Raw genomic sequence first — 13,355 nt, forward strand, 5'->3', positions numbered from 1 at the left:
CACATGATATGAAGAGAGGACTGTGAGCTCTGACAGTACTGAAGACGAGCTCCAGGACTAGCTGCACCCTTAGTCAAGCTGTTCTAGCACAGCCACAGCTGGCAAATGCCAGGGCAATTTTCCCCTCTCAGGTGTGTCCTGTCCACAAAAAAGACTGGAGAAGCCAATTCCATCAGTCCCTGTCTACTCTCAATCAACAAGGTGACGGAAGGGTTCATCAACACTGCTATCAAGTACTGAGCAATAACCTGCTCACCAATGCTCAGTTTGGCTTTTGACAGGGCCAGTTAGCTCCAAACTTCATTACAACCTTGGTCCAACATGGATAAGAGATGAACTCAAGAGATGAGCTAAAAGTGACTGTCCTTGACATCAAGGAGCCTTAGCAAAATTCACAGAATCTTTACAGTGCAGAAGGAGGCCATTCAGTCCATTGAGTCTGTATCCGTTGTCTGAAAGAGCATTCCACCTAGTCCCACTCCCCTGCCTTAACCCCATAACCTTACACATTATTTCTTTTCAGATAGCAATCCAATTCCCTTCTGAATACCCCCAATTGAACCTACCTCCACCACCCTTTCAGAAAGTTTGTTCAAGACTCCAACCACCCTCTGGGTGAAAAAAAAATTTCCTCACATCACATTTACTCCTTTTGCCAACTATTTTGAATCCGTGGCCTCTAGTTCTTGATGCTCTTGAGTGGGAACAGTTTCTCACTATTTACCCTGTTCATACCCCTCAAGATCATGAATACCTCTATCAAGTCTCCTCTCAGCCTTCTTTTCTCCACAGAAAAGAGTGCTAACTCCTCCAATCTATCCTCATAGCTTCAGTTCTTTATCCCTAGAATCATTCATGTGAATCTCCTCTGTACCCTCTCCAATGCCTTCGCATCCTTCTTCAAGTATGGTCACAGTACTCCAGAAGAGGCCTAACAAGTGTCTTGTACAAGTTCAACATGACCTCCTTACTCTTGTATTCAATGCCCCTATTAATAAAACCTAAGATACTATATGCTTTATTAACTGCTCTCTTAACATACCCTGCCATCTTCAATGACCTATGCACATATACACCGAGGTCCCTCTGTTCCTGCACTTCATTTAGAAGCTCTCCCGTTATTTTATACTGTCTCACCATATTCTTCCTGCCAAATAGATCACCTCACACTTCACTGCATTGAACATCATCTGCCATTTGTCTGCCCAATCCACCAACATACCTATGTCCTTCTGAAGTTCAAGACTATCCTCATCACAGTGGACAACATTTCCAATCTTCATATCATCTGCAAATTTTGAAATCATGCCCTGCACACCACAGTCTAGGTCATTAATATACATCAGGAAGAGCAAGGGTCCCAACACTGAACCCTGGGGAACTCCACTACAAACCTTCCTCCAATCTGAAAAACAACCATTTATCATTACTCTGATTCTTGCCACTCAGGTAATTTCTTATCCAAGTGCCTACTTTCCCTTTTATTCCATGGCTTAGAATTTTGCTCACAAGTCTGTTGTGTGGCACTGTATCAAATGCCTTTTCAAAATCCATATACACCACATCAACAGCGTTTACTTTATCAACCTTCTCAGTTACCCCCTCAAAATACTCCAGCAAGTTAGTTAAACATGATTTTCCTTTAATGAATCCATGCTGGCTTTCCTTAATTATCCTGCACTTGTCGAAGTGATTTTATCCCAAACTATAGTTTCTAGAAGTTTCCCTACCACTGAGGTCAAACTGACTGGTCTGTAGTTGCAGGCTGAAAGATTGTCACAAGTGCCTCTGCAATTTCCACACTCACTTCTCGCAGTATCCTTGGATGCATCTCATCCGGTCCTGGTACCTAATCTATTTTAAGTAAAGATAGCCTTTCTAACACTTCCTCCTTCTCAATTTAAAGTCCTTGTAGTGTACCATTTACCCCCTCTCTCACCTCGGCCTGGGTAGCAACTTCTTCCTTGGTAAAGACAGATGAAAAGTACTCGTTCAATACCTCCGCTATTCCTCCATCCTCCACATGCAAGTATCCTTTTTTGTTCCAAACTGGCCCTCATCTTTCCTTTACCACCCTTTTATTATTTACATGCTTATAGAAGACCTTGGGATTCCTTTTTTTTTAAAGCTGCCAGCCTCTTTACATGCTCTCTTCTTGCTTTTCTTATTAGTTCCTTCATTTCCCCTCTGGTTCTCCTATCTCCAGCCTGATTCTTCATTGTCATTTCTACCTGACATCTGTCGTACGTGCACTTCTTCCTTTCCATCTTCACCTCTATCTCTTTTGTCATTCAGGGCGCTCTGGATTTATTTGTCCTGCTTTTCTCTTTCAAGGGAATATACCTTGACATTGCCTGCAATACCTTTTCTCTGAAGGTGGCCCATTATTCAGCTGCCATCCTTTCTGCCAACATTTGATTCCAACTCACTTGACTCAGGTGCATTCTCATCCCAACGAAGTTGGCTTTCCCCCCAATTAATTATCCCTGCTCTGGATTGTGCCTTTTCCATGACCAACCTAAACCTTATGATATGATAATCACTGTCCCCTAGAGGCTCTCCCACTGATATTTGATTCACTTGGGCCAACTCATTCCCCAGAACCAGGTCCAAAAGTGCATGCCCTCTAGTTGGACCGGAAACATGCTGTAGAAAATTATCTTGAACATATTCCAGGAACTCTTGCCCCTCTGGTCCCTTTGTACTATTCCTGTCCCAGTCTATATTTAGATAATTGAAGCCCCCAATTATGATTACTCTATAATTCTTGCACCTCTAATTTCTTTGCAAATTTGTTTCTCCTTATCCCTCCTGCTAGCTAGTGGTCTATATACTACACCAATCAATGTTACTACATCTTTTTCATTCTCTACCTCTGGCCAGAGAGACTATGTCCTTGACCCTTCTGGGAGATTCCCTCTCTCTCTCCAGTGCTGTAATGACATCTTTAATCAATATTGCCACTACCCACTGCCTCCCCCCCAACCCCCCACCCCCTCCCCCGAACTTTTCTTCCTTTCCTGTCTCTCCTAAACACCTTGTACCCAGGTATTTTAACGCCCAGTCCTGCCATTCTTTGAACCAGGTCTCTGTTATAGCAATAATATCATAATTTCATTTGTCAACTTGTGCCTGTAGTTCACCAATCTTATTAACCACACTCCATGCATTCACATACATATTAGCCCTGGTTTAAGCTTTTTTTTTTACTTTCCCCCTTATTCTGACTCTATTTACTATGACTTACTATTGTCTAGTCTAATACTCAAGTATTCTATGTACCTTGATACGACTCTACGATATATCCTCATTATCAATTGATACTTCTCTATTTCGTACTGTCAGTTTTTCTCCTCTCCACTCTGAATTTCCACTCAGGTTCCCATCCCCCTGCCAATCTAGTTTAACCTTTCCCAACAGCACTAGCAAACCTCCCCATGAGGACATTAGTTCCAGTCCTGTTAAGGTGTAACCCGTCCTTCTTGTGCAGGTTCCACCTGCCTGAGAACTTGTCCCAATGCCTCCGAAATCTAAAGCCTTCCCTCCTACTCCATTTCTCCAGCCACGTGTTGAACTGTTCAATCTTCCTATCCTTATGCTTAATAGCAACTGGCACTGGGAGTAATCCTGAGATTACTGCTCTTGATTTTTAATTCCCTTCCTAACTCCCTAAAATCTGCTTTCAGGGCCTCATCCCTTTTCCTACCTATGCCATTAGTCCCAATGTGGACCATGACCTCTGGCTCCTCACTCTCCCCCAAAAAAATGTCCTGCAGCGGCTCTGTGACAACACTGGCCCTGGCACCAGGGAGGCAACATACCATCCTGGAGTCACATCTACAGCCACAGAAATACCTGTATGCTTCCCCTAACTGGGAATCAAGGGAAAAATTTCCACTGGTTGGAGTCATACTGGCTCTAAGGAAGGTGGCTGTGGTTGTTGCAGGCCAATCATCTCAGTCCTGGGACGTCACTGAAGGAATTCCTCGGGGTAGTGTCCAAGACCCAATCATCTTCAGCTGCTTCATCAATGACCTTCCTTCCATCATAAGGTCAGAAGCGGAGACGATCGTTGATGACTGCACAGTGGTCAGTGCCTTTTACAATTTCCCAGATACTGAAGCAGTCTGTGCCCACATGCAGCAAGACCTGGACAGCACTCTGGCTTGGGCTGAGAAGTGGCACCTAACATTTGCACTAATTAATTGCCAGATAATGAACATCTCCAATGAGAGAGAATCTAATCATCGCTCAATGGCATCAATATCCCTGAATACCCCACCATCGACATCCTGCAAGTTATTAACCAGAAACTTAACTGGACCAGCCATATAAATACTGAGGCTACAAGGGCAGGTCAGAGGCTAGGAATTCTGCAATGAGTAACTTATCTCCCGACTCCCCAAAGCCTGCCCACCATCTGCAAGACTCAACTCAGGAGTGTGATGGAATACTCTCCATTTGCCTGGATGAGCGCAGCTCCAAACAGCACTCAAGAAGCTCGACACCATCCAAAGGCAAAGCAGCCTGCTTGATCCGTACCCCATCCAGCAACTTAAATATTCATAGGAAAATACTGAGTGAGTAACATGGCTGCTATAAACTTCCTCCTCCCAGCTCCTGTCAAAATGAAAGGTGATAAGTGGCAGAATTGGCAGTTTTTCCACTTGCAGTGGCAAAACTACGAGCTGGCAACAGGTTTAATTAACAAGTCGTAACCGATAAGATAACACTTCGAACACTGCTGGGGAGGATTGCTATAAAGTGTATACCACTCTAACTGATGAGCAAAGAAAACAGACAAGAGATTTTGAAAGCCTTGGTCAAATGTTTTGAACCCCGAGTGAACATTACTTATGAACACGATGTATTCAACGCTAGAGCTCAAGGTGAACAGAAAACCATTGAGCAGTATGTGACTGCAGTATTCATGTGAATTCGGACAGCTAAAAGATGATCTAATTAAAAATAGATTAATCTTAAGCATTCAAAACCCCTCAGTGTGAGCAAGTCTACTAAAAGATGAGAAATTGACGCTCAAGAAAGCGAAAGACGTGGACAGAAATGCAGAAGTTGTGAATCATCAGCTAGAGCATATGTACGGCAGAGCAGGCCAGGAGATACATTATGCCGAAAGAGCGGAGCAACTGCAGACAAAGGGCAGGATGCAGATACTGCGGTCAACATCACACTAAGGAAAATAAGGATTGTCCAGTGTGGGGAATGCAGTGCTTTTACTGCATGAAGCGGAATCATTTCACACACACATGTTTGGCTGGAAAGGAGTCACATATGCTGGGGAACCAGCAGATGTACTGTACTTAGATTTCCAGAAGGGGTTTTATGAAGTGCCACATCAAAGGTTATTGCAGAAAATAAAAGCTGATGTTGTAGGGGGTAACATATTAGCATGGATAGAAGATTGGCTAGCTAACAGGGAGCAGAAAGTTGGCATGATGTGACGAGCGGTGTGCCACAGGGATCGGTGCTGGAGCCTCAACTTTTTACAATTTATATAAATGTCTTGGATGAAGGGGCCAAAGGAATGGTTGCTAAATTTGCAGATGATATGAAGATAGGTAGGGAAGTAAGTTGTGAAGAGGACTTAAGGAGGCCACAAAGTGACATAGATAGGTTAAGTGAACGGGCAAAGGTCTGGCAAATAAAGTATAATGTTGGCAAACGTGAAATTATTCATTTTGGCAGGAAGGGTAAAAAGGAAGCTTATTATCTAAATGGTGAGAGATTGCAGAGCTCAGATTCAGAGGGATCGGGGTGTCCTAGTGCATGAATCACAAAAGGTTAGTGTGCAAGTACAGCAGGTAACTAGGAAAGCCAATAAAATGTTATTTATTGAGAAGGGAATTGATTACAAAAGTAGGGAGGTTATGCTTCAGTTGTAGAGAGCAATACTCCACATCTGGAGTATTATCTCCTTATTTAAAGAAAGATGTAAATGTGTTAGAAGCAGTTCAGAGAAGGTTTACTAGAATAATACCAGGAATGGGTGGGTTGGTTTATGAGGAAAGGCTGGACAGGTTAGGCTTGCATCCACTGGAATTTGGAAGAGTAACAGACGACTTAATTGAAACCTTTTAAGATCCTAAGAGGTCTTGACAGGGTGGATGTGGAGAGGGTGTTTCCTCTTGTGGGAGAATCTAGAACAAGGGGTCACTGTTTAAAAATAAGGGGTTGCTCGTTTAAGACAGATGAGGAGAAATTTTTTCTCTCAGAGGATTGAGAGTCTTTGGAACTCTCTTCCTCAAAAGGCAGTGGAAGCAGAGTCTTTGAATATTTTTAAGGCAGAGCTAGATAGATTCTTGATTAACAAGGAGATCAATGGTTATCAAGGGTAGGCAGGAATATGGGGTTGAGGTTAAATTCAGGTCAGCCATCATCTTATTGAATGGCGGAGCAGGCTCGAGGGACCGAGTTGCCCACTCCTGCTCCTAATTCGTATGTTCCCTCCACCAATGACACACAATGAAAAATGTGTGCACCATCTACAAAGTGCACTGCAGCAACGTGCCAAGGCTCCTTCAACAGCACATTCCAAACCCACGACCTCTGCTACCTAGGAGGATACAGGCAGCAAGACGCATGGCAACTGTTATGAAATGGCAGGTGGCATTTACCAGGCTGACCAAATTTCAAAGGGAAACTTGGCCATCACAACAATTTTGCAACACCACACCACACACAGCTTTCCATCTTTCTTTAATATATGTTCTCCCTTTTGATCTGTAAGTCCCATTGCTTCAACTTTTCTTTGTAAGTTACTTTTCCAAGAATATAAAAATCTTTCATGTTGCCATTATGGCCAGCACTTTCAGTAAAAATAAACTTAATAACTTTGCCTTATTTATCTTGCCAGTTGTAAACATCTTATCATGTCCCTTTGAAAATGAAAAAGCCTCAACTTATCTAAAAATGCAAATTCCATTCACACTGTATCTGGTGAGACTTCATCCTGGCTTAACCATCTCCATTTCAAATGCCTGTTTTACACCTAACCCCTTTTGATAATTCCAACCTTGCAGTCTGTCTGCGGTTTCATTAAACTACGCACGCACACACACGCACACCATAAGCATGCTTCAGTATCCCACAGTATTAGGGAAAAGAAAGATATTTCCTTTACACCACTTTCATAGTCCCCTCCAAGCCACACACAATCTTGACTTGGAACTACATTGCTGTTCCTCTACTGTCACTGGGTCAAAAACCTGGAGCACCCCTCCCCAACAACACTTAATGCCTACACTCCATGGACTGCTATGGTTCAAGAAGGTGGCTCACCAGCACTTTCTCGAGGGCAAATAGGAATGGGCAATAGATGCTGGCCTTGCCAGCCATGCTTATATCCCAAGAACAAATAAATAAAAACACAAACTCTAATAAAAGACCTCTTTCTGAGCTGTAACTTTTCTATGTTGCCATTATGTTTTTGATTAAAGGTGACAAAACCACAATCCAAGTACAATACAACCCCCTCTTTCTAATTTAGTGTGCAAATGGTCAGTTTAAAACCTGTGCCCACCTTTTCATTTCATTTCTGTCCTCCACATATAAGCCAGAATAAATTGCAAATGCAGTCAAAAGCAAAGGCTCCTCAGTCCATCAAAGCAAAGACAAATATCAAATACATCTATAACTGCAACTGCAAGCATGGCAGACTGGTTTAAATAGCTGCCATTTTAAAATGTCTATACTGCACATCTTAACCAACTATCCCAATCAGGATTTCCTCTACGCAATCACATTTGAAAAAGATTGTAATGTTTAATGTTGATCTAATTGAAAAAATCCAAGGTTTTCATTCACCGTAGTATGCAGGAACTCCTAAACATTTAATATTTTCTTTTTATCACATGTAATCAGAAGACAGGTTGCAAATAATTTAAAATGGGTGTTATTGCCTGCAGAGGACATGCAATAGGTACCAGAATTTAATTCATGTGCTCTCATACTTTAGAATATGCTGGAGAGGGGATGATTCATTGGCATCACTTTATTAAGAGTAAATTTATTTAACAATTTCCTTGATAACCATTATCTAGAGTGAATAGGATGCTTAGTTGCATTTACAAGTCCTTTCTGCTTCCTGTCGAGCCTGTAAGAGTTTTGTATACTTCAATGAGATCACCTCTCATTCTTCTAAACTCTTAGAGAATACAGGCCCAGTCTCCTTAATCTTTCCTCATCGGACAATCCTGCCATCCCACTGACTAATCTGCTGAACCTTTGTTGCACTCCCCCTCTGGCCAGTTTATATTTTCCTCGTTAAGGAAATCAAGGCTGTACACAATACTCCAGGTTCAATCTCACCAAGGCTCTATACAAACGCTGCAAGACTCCTGTACTGGACTCAAATCCTCTTGCAATAAAGGCCAACATACCATTTGCCTTCCTAATTGCTTGCTGCACCTGCATGTTAGCTTTCAGTGACTTATGAACAAGGACACCCAGGTCCCTATGGACATCAACACTTCTCACCATTTAAGAAATACTCTGTATTTTTGTTCTTCCTATCAAAGTGGATAACATCACATTTTTCTACATTATATTCTATCTGCTATGTTCTTGCCCACTCAGCCTGCCTAAATCCCCTTAAAGCCTCTTTGCAGCCTCCTCACAATCCCACCAAGTTTTGTGCCATCAGCAAACTTCAAAATATTACATTTGGTCTCCACATCCAAATCAATGATATAGATATTCCTACTCTGTTTTCATTCCATTAATCAATTCTCAGCCCACGATATATTATCCCCAATGTCATGAAACGTAAAAGAACATTCCAGGTATAAGGGGGAATCAAGATTCTAGCAAGAATGAGGAACTTAAGGAAATCTGTATAAGAAATAATACTGGAGAAATTAATGGGACTAATGGCAACAATCGCCTGAACCTGACGACCTGCATCCTAGAGTTCTAAAAGAATTAGCTGCAGAGATACTGGATGCATTGGTTTTGATCTTCCAGAATTCCTTACATTCTAGAACAGTTCAAGGTTTGGAAGGTAGCAAACATAACCCTGCTATTTTGTATGATAACCTCTTGAGTGGCACCTTACCGGATGCTTTCTGAAAACCCAAATATACTAATTCTACTTGTTCCCCCTTGTGCATCTCACCAGTTACATCCTTCAAAATACTCAGATTTTTCGAACACGACTTCCCTTTCATAAATACACGCCGACTCTGCTTAATCACAACGATTTTCTAAGTGCTCTCTATTTCAATCTCTTCCTATTTACATACCTATAGAAAGATTTACAATCTGTTTTCATATCTCTTGCCAGTCTACTCTTATATTCTCTTTTCCCAGTCCTCCTCTGCTGATTTCTAAAATGCTTCAAAGTCTCAGCATGTCTCTTCATTTGATCTAACACTATCTTAAACTCTTCTTGTCAGCCACAGTTGGACTACTTTTTCTATGAGGCTTTTGTGCCTGAAAGAAATGTATGTTTCTTGTAATTATTTTAAAAATACTAGCCATTGCTCGTCTACCATCATTCGTTTTAATGTATTTTTCCAACCACCCTTAGCTAACTCATCCCTCACGCCTATATAGTTTGCTTTTAGATTTAAAGATCCACGTTTCGAATTTGACTAAATCGCTTTCAAACTCAACATGAAATTCTATCATGTTATAGTAATTCTTCCCTAAAGATCCCTTCACTACAAGGTTATTAATTAACCTTTTCTCACTAAACAATGGCAGGTTCAAAATAGCCTATTTCTTAGTTGGTTCCTTGATATTCTGACCTAGAAGACTATCTTGCATACATTCCATGAACTTATCCTCATTATTACTGCCAATTTGGTTTGTCCAGTCTGTATGAAGATTAAAATCCATTATTACTGTATTATCCTTATTACATGCACCTCAATTTCCTGATTTATACTGTACCTTGCATTACAACTTCTGTTAAGGAGCCTAAGAATAACTCCCATTAATGTTTTCTGCCCTGTGCAGTTTCTTAGCTCCAACCAAACTGATTTTATAGCTTGATTTTCTGAGCCAAGATTCTTTCTTACTTTTCCCATCCTTTATTATCAGGTCTACCCCTCCTTTTTATCCCTATCTCTTTCAAATGTTAAGTATCCTGGAATATTTAGCTCCCAACCTTGGTCACTTTGCAACTATGTTTCAGTAATAGCTATTAGAGCAAAGCTATTAATTTCTGTTATCAATTCATCTAATTTGTCACAAATGCTTTGCACATTCAGATAGAGTATCTTTAATTTTGACTTTTTTCCAAACTGATGTCACCTTAGACACTAATGACCTATGACATTTCTTACACTCACTGTTCCTTCCTGACTCACTTGGCTTATTTTTGCTCAAAACATTACTCAGTTCTAAAGCCTTGACATTCTCCTTCCTGCTTTTGAACTTACCCTTTTCTGAATCCTCCTACCCCTTTCCCCTTTATAGTTTAAAGTTATGTCTACTGGCCTACTTTATTCCCCAGAACACTGGCCCCAGTCCCGTTTAAGTGGAGCCCATCCCAACACAAGAGTTTTCTCTTTTCCCATGAACAACTGCTAGTGGCCCATGAAGCTAAAGCCCTGTCTCCCACACCACTCCTCCAGCCATACATTTAACCAGCTAATCTGTTTATCCCTCTGCCATTTGGAATGTGGCTGAGGTACCAATCCAATGATTATTACTTTTAAAGGTTCTGTGTTTTAATTTGGACACTAACTCCTCAAAATCTCTCAGCAGAATATCATTTCTAGTTCTACCTATGTCATTGGTTCCTACACAGATCGTGACAATAGATCCTTCCCCTCCTATTCCAAGTTCATCTTGGGTCACAATGAGACACCTTTAATCCTGGCACCAGGCACGCAACACAACCTTCAAAACTTCTGATCACAGTTGCAGAGAACAGTATCTATTCCCCTGAATATACTGTCACCAATCATCACCACATTTCTTTTCACTTCCCTCATTTGAATAGCCTCCTATGGTCAGCTTGCCCACCCACCCTACTTGTTCTCATCTACATGGGTAGCAAATACCTCCAAACTGTTGGTCAAGGGCCAAGTCTCGTCTACCACTACATCCTAGCCTCTGTCACCGAATGAGTAGTCCAGAGGTCTGGACTAATAATCCAGAACATAAGAATTTGAATTCAGTTTTTAAAAAAAAGACATCCAGAATAAAATGTTGATAGGTGTCCACAAAGCTGTCAGGTTATCATTAGAAATCCAATTGGTTCGCTAATCTCTGGCATTATAGTTCCACCAATTTAATTGACTCTTAAACTTTCCTCCAAAATGGTCGAGTGAGCTACTTAGTTGTATCACACCACTACATAAAATAATAAAATTAGACGACCACTCAGCTGCAACAAAGCCAACGGCAATGAGGCACCAAGCCCAGTTGATCCTGCAAAGTCCACCTTGTTAACATCTGGTGACTAGTGTCAAAGTTGGAAGGGCTGACCCACAGGCTAGTCAACTAACAGCCTGGCATAGACTGGCAGAATCATAACCATCAGCCAACATCATACAATCCTCCATCACCATTACCAGTCATCATCAGTCCCAATGATCAGAGGTGGAGGCTGTGATATAGTGATACAGCTGGGATTGACTTGTGTTTCCAAAACATTGACTCTGGCCTCATGAAGTCTCATTGGTTCTGGGCAAACATGGGCAATAAAACTTCCTGCTAATTACAATGTACCAACCTCCATCAATGAATCAATAATCCTCTACGTCGAACGCTATTTGGGAGAAGCACAGAGGATAGCAAAGGAACTAAATATACCCCGGGTAGGGGACTTCAATGTTCATCACCACAAATGGTAGTGTCACCACTGACCTAGCTGGTCAAGTCCTGAAGGGCATAGCTGCCAGACTAAGCTTGTGGCAAGAGATGAGAAAACCAACACAAGGAGATAAAAACATACTTGACTTTGTCCTCACCAATCCTCCTGTCACAGGTGCTTCTGCCCTTCTCCTGTCACATGTGCTTCCGTCCTATATCATTGAAGTGACCATTGCACAATCTTGTGGACACCAATTCCTGTATTCATACTGAGGACACCCTCCATTGTGCTAAATTGGTTTGATCAAGATCAAGTGGCTCAGAACTGGGCAACCACGTGGCACTATGATCCATCAACTACAGCAGAATTGTTTTCAACTGCAATCTATAACTTCCTGGATCATATATTCCTCACTCCTCCAACACTTTCAAGCCAGATCATCAAACCCTGCTTCAGTGAGGAATGTAGAATAACATGCAAGTGCATGCATTCTTGAAAACGAGGTGCCAACCTGTTGAACATATAAAGCAGACTAAACGGAAGTAGCTTGCTCTACAGAGCCAAGTGATCCCATAACCAATTGAACAAAGCTCTGTAGCCCTGTAACATCCAGTTATGAATGATGATGGGCAATTAAGTGGCTAACAAGGGAAAGAGGTTCAATGAAAATCCTCATCCTCAACAATGACAAAACTTAACCCATGAATGCAAAAGTCAAGGCTGAAGCGCTCACACCATCTTCAGCCAGAAGTACCTATTGGCTAGTCCTTCACAGGCTCCTCCTGAGGTCCCCATCATCACAGGTACCAGTCTCCTATAAATAAGATTTTCTTCACAAGAGGTCAATAAACAGCCGAGTGCAATGGGCACAGTATCGGCGACAGATCCCAATAGTAGCCCTGCTGCACTACTGAAAACTTATGCTCTAAAACGCACCCAGCCAAGTTGTTCCACTACAGTTAACATTTCCACCTAACCAACATGGGCAGGTATATCAACAAAAAACAAATCCTACCCTGCCAATTACTACCTAATCAGCCTATTCTCAATCGTCAGCAAACTGATGGAAGGAATAGTCAATAGAGCAGTCAAGCAGCATTTACACGAATGTAACTTGCTCACTGATGGAGCGCCAGGACCGCTCACAGCTCCAAACTTCATTATAGCTTTTGTCCCAACATGGACAAATTTACCAGAGGTAAAGCAGCAGTGACTGCCCTTGACATCAAGGCAGCATTCGACTGAATGCAGCACCAAGTAGCCAGAATAAAATTGAAGTCAATGGAACTTGGGGAAAGTCCATTGGGTAGTCATAACCTTTATTTATCATTCATTCACAGGATGTGGGCTTCGCTGGCTGGGCCAGCATTTATTGCCCATCCCTAGTTGCCCTTGAGAAGGTGTTGGTGAGCTGCCTTCTTGAAAAGCTGCAGTCCATGTGGTGTAGGTACACCCAAAGTGCTGTTATGAAGGGAGGTCCAGGATTTTGACCCAGCGACCGTAAAGGAACAGCGATATATCTCCAAGTCAGGATGGTGAGTGACTTGGAGGGGAACTTCCAGGTGGTGGC

General features: G+C 41.9%; 1 protein-coding gene across 8 annotated transcripts in view; it reads right to left on the reverse strand.

Annotated features, from left to right (window-relative positions):
* LOC144686660 (serine/threonine-protein kinase tousled-like 1) overlaps positions 1-13,355 on the reverse strand; it is a 184,622-nt gene that overhangs the window by 129,969 nt on the left and 41,298 nt on the right. The window lies entirely within an intron of this gene.

The sequence above is a fragment of the Cetorhinus maximus genome, chromosome 11, assembly GCF_964194155.1.
Source record: "Cetorhinus maximus chromosome 11, sCetMax3.hap1.1, whole genome shotgun sequence".
Classification (NCBI taxonomy): domain Eukaryota; kingdom Metazoa; phylum Chordata; class Chondrichthyes; order Lamniformes; family Cetorhinidae; genus Cetorhinus; species Cetorhinus maximus.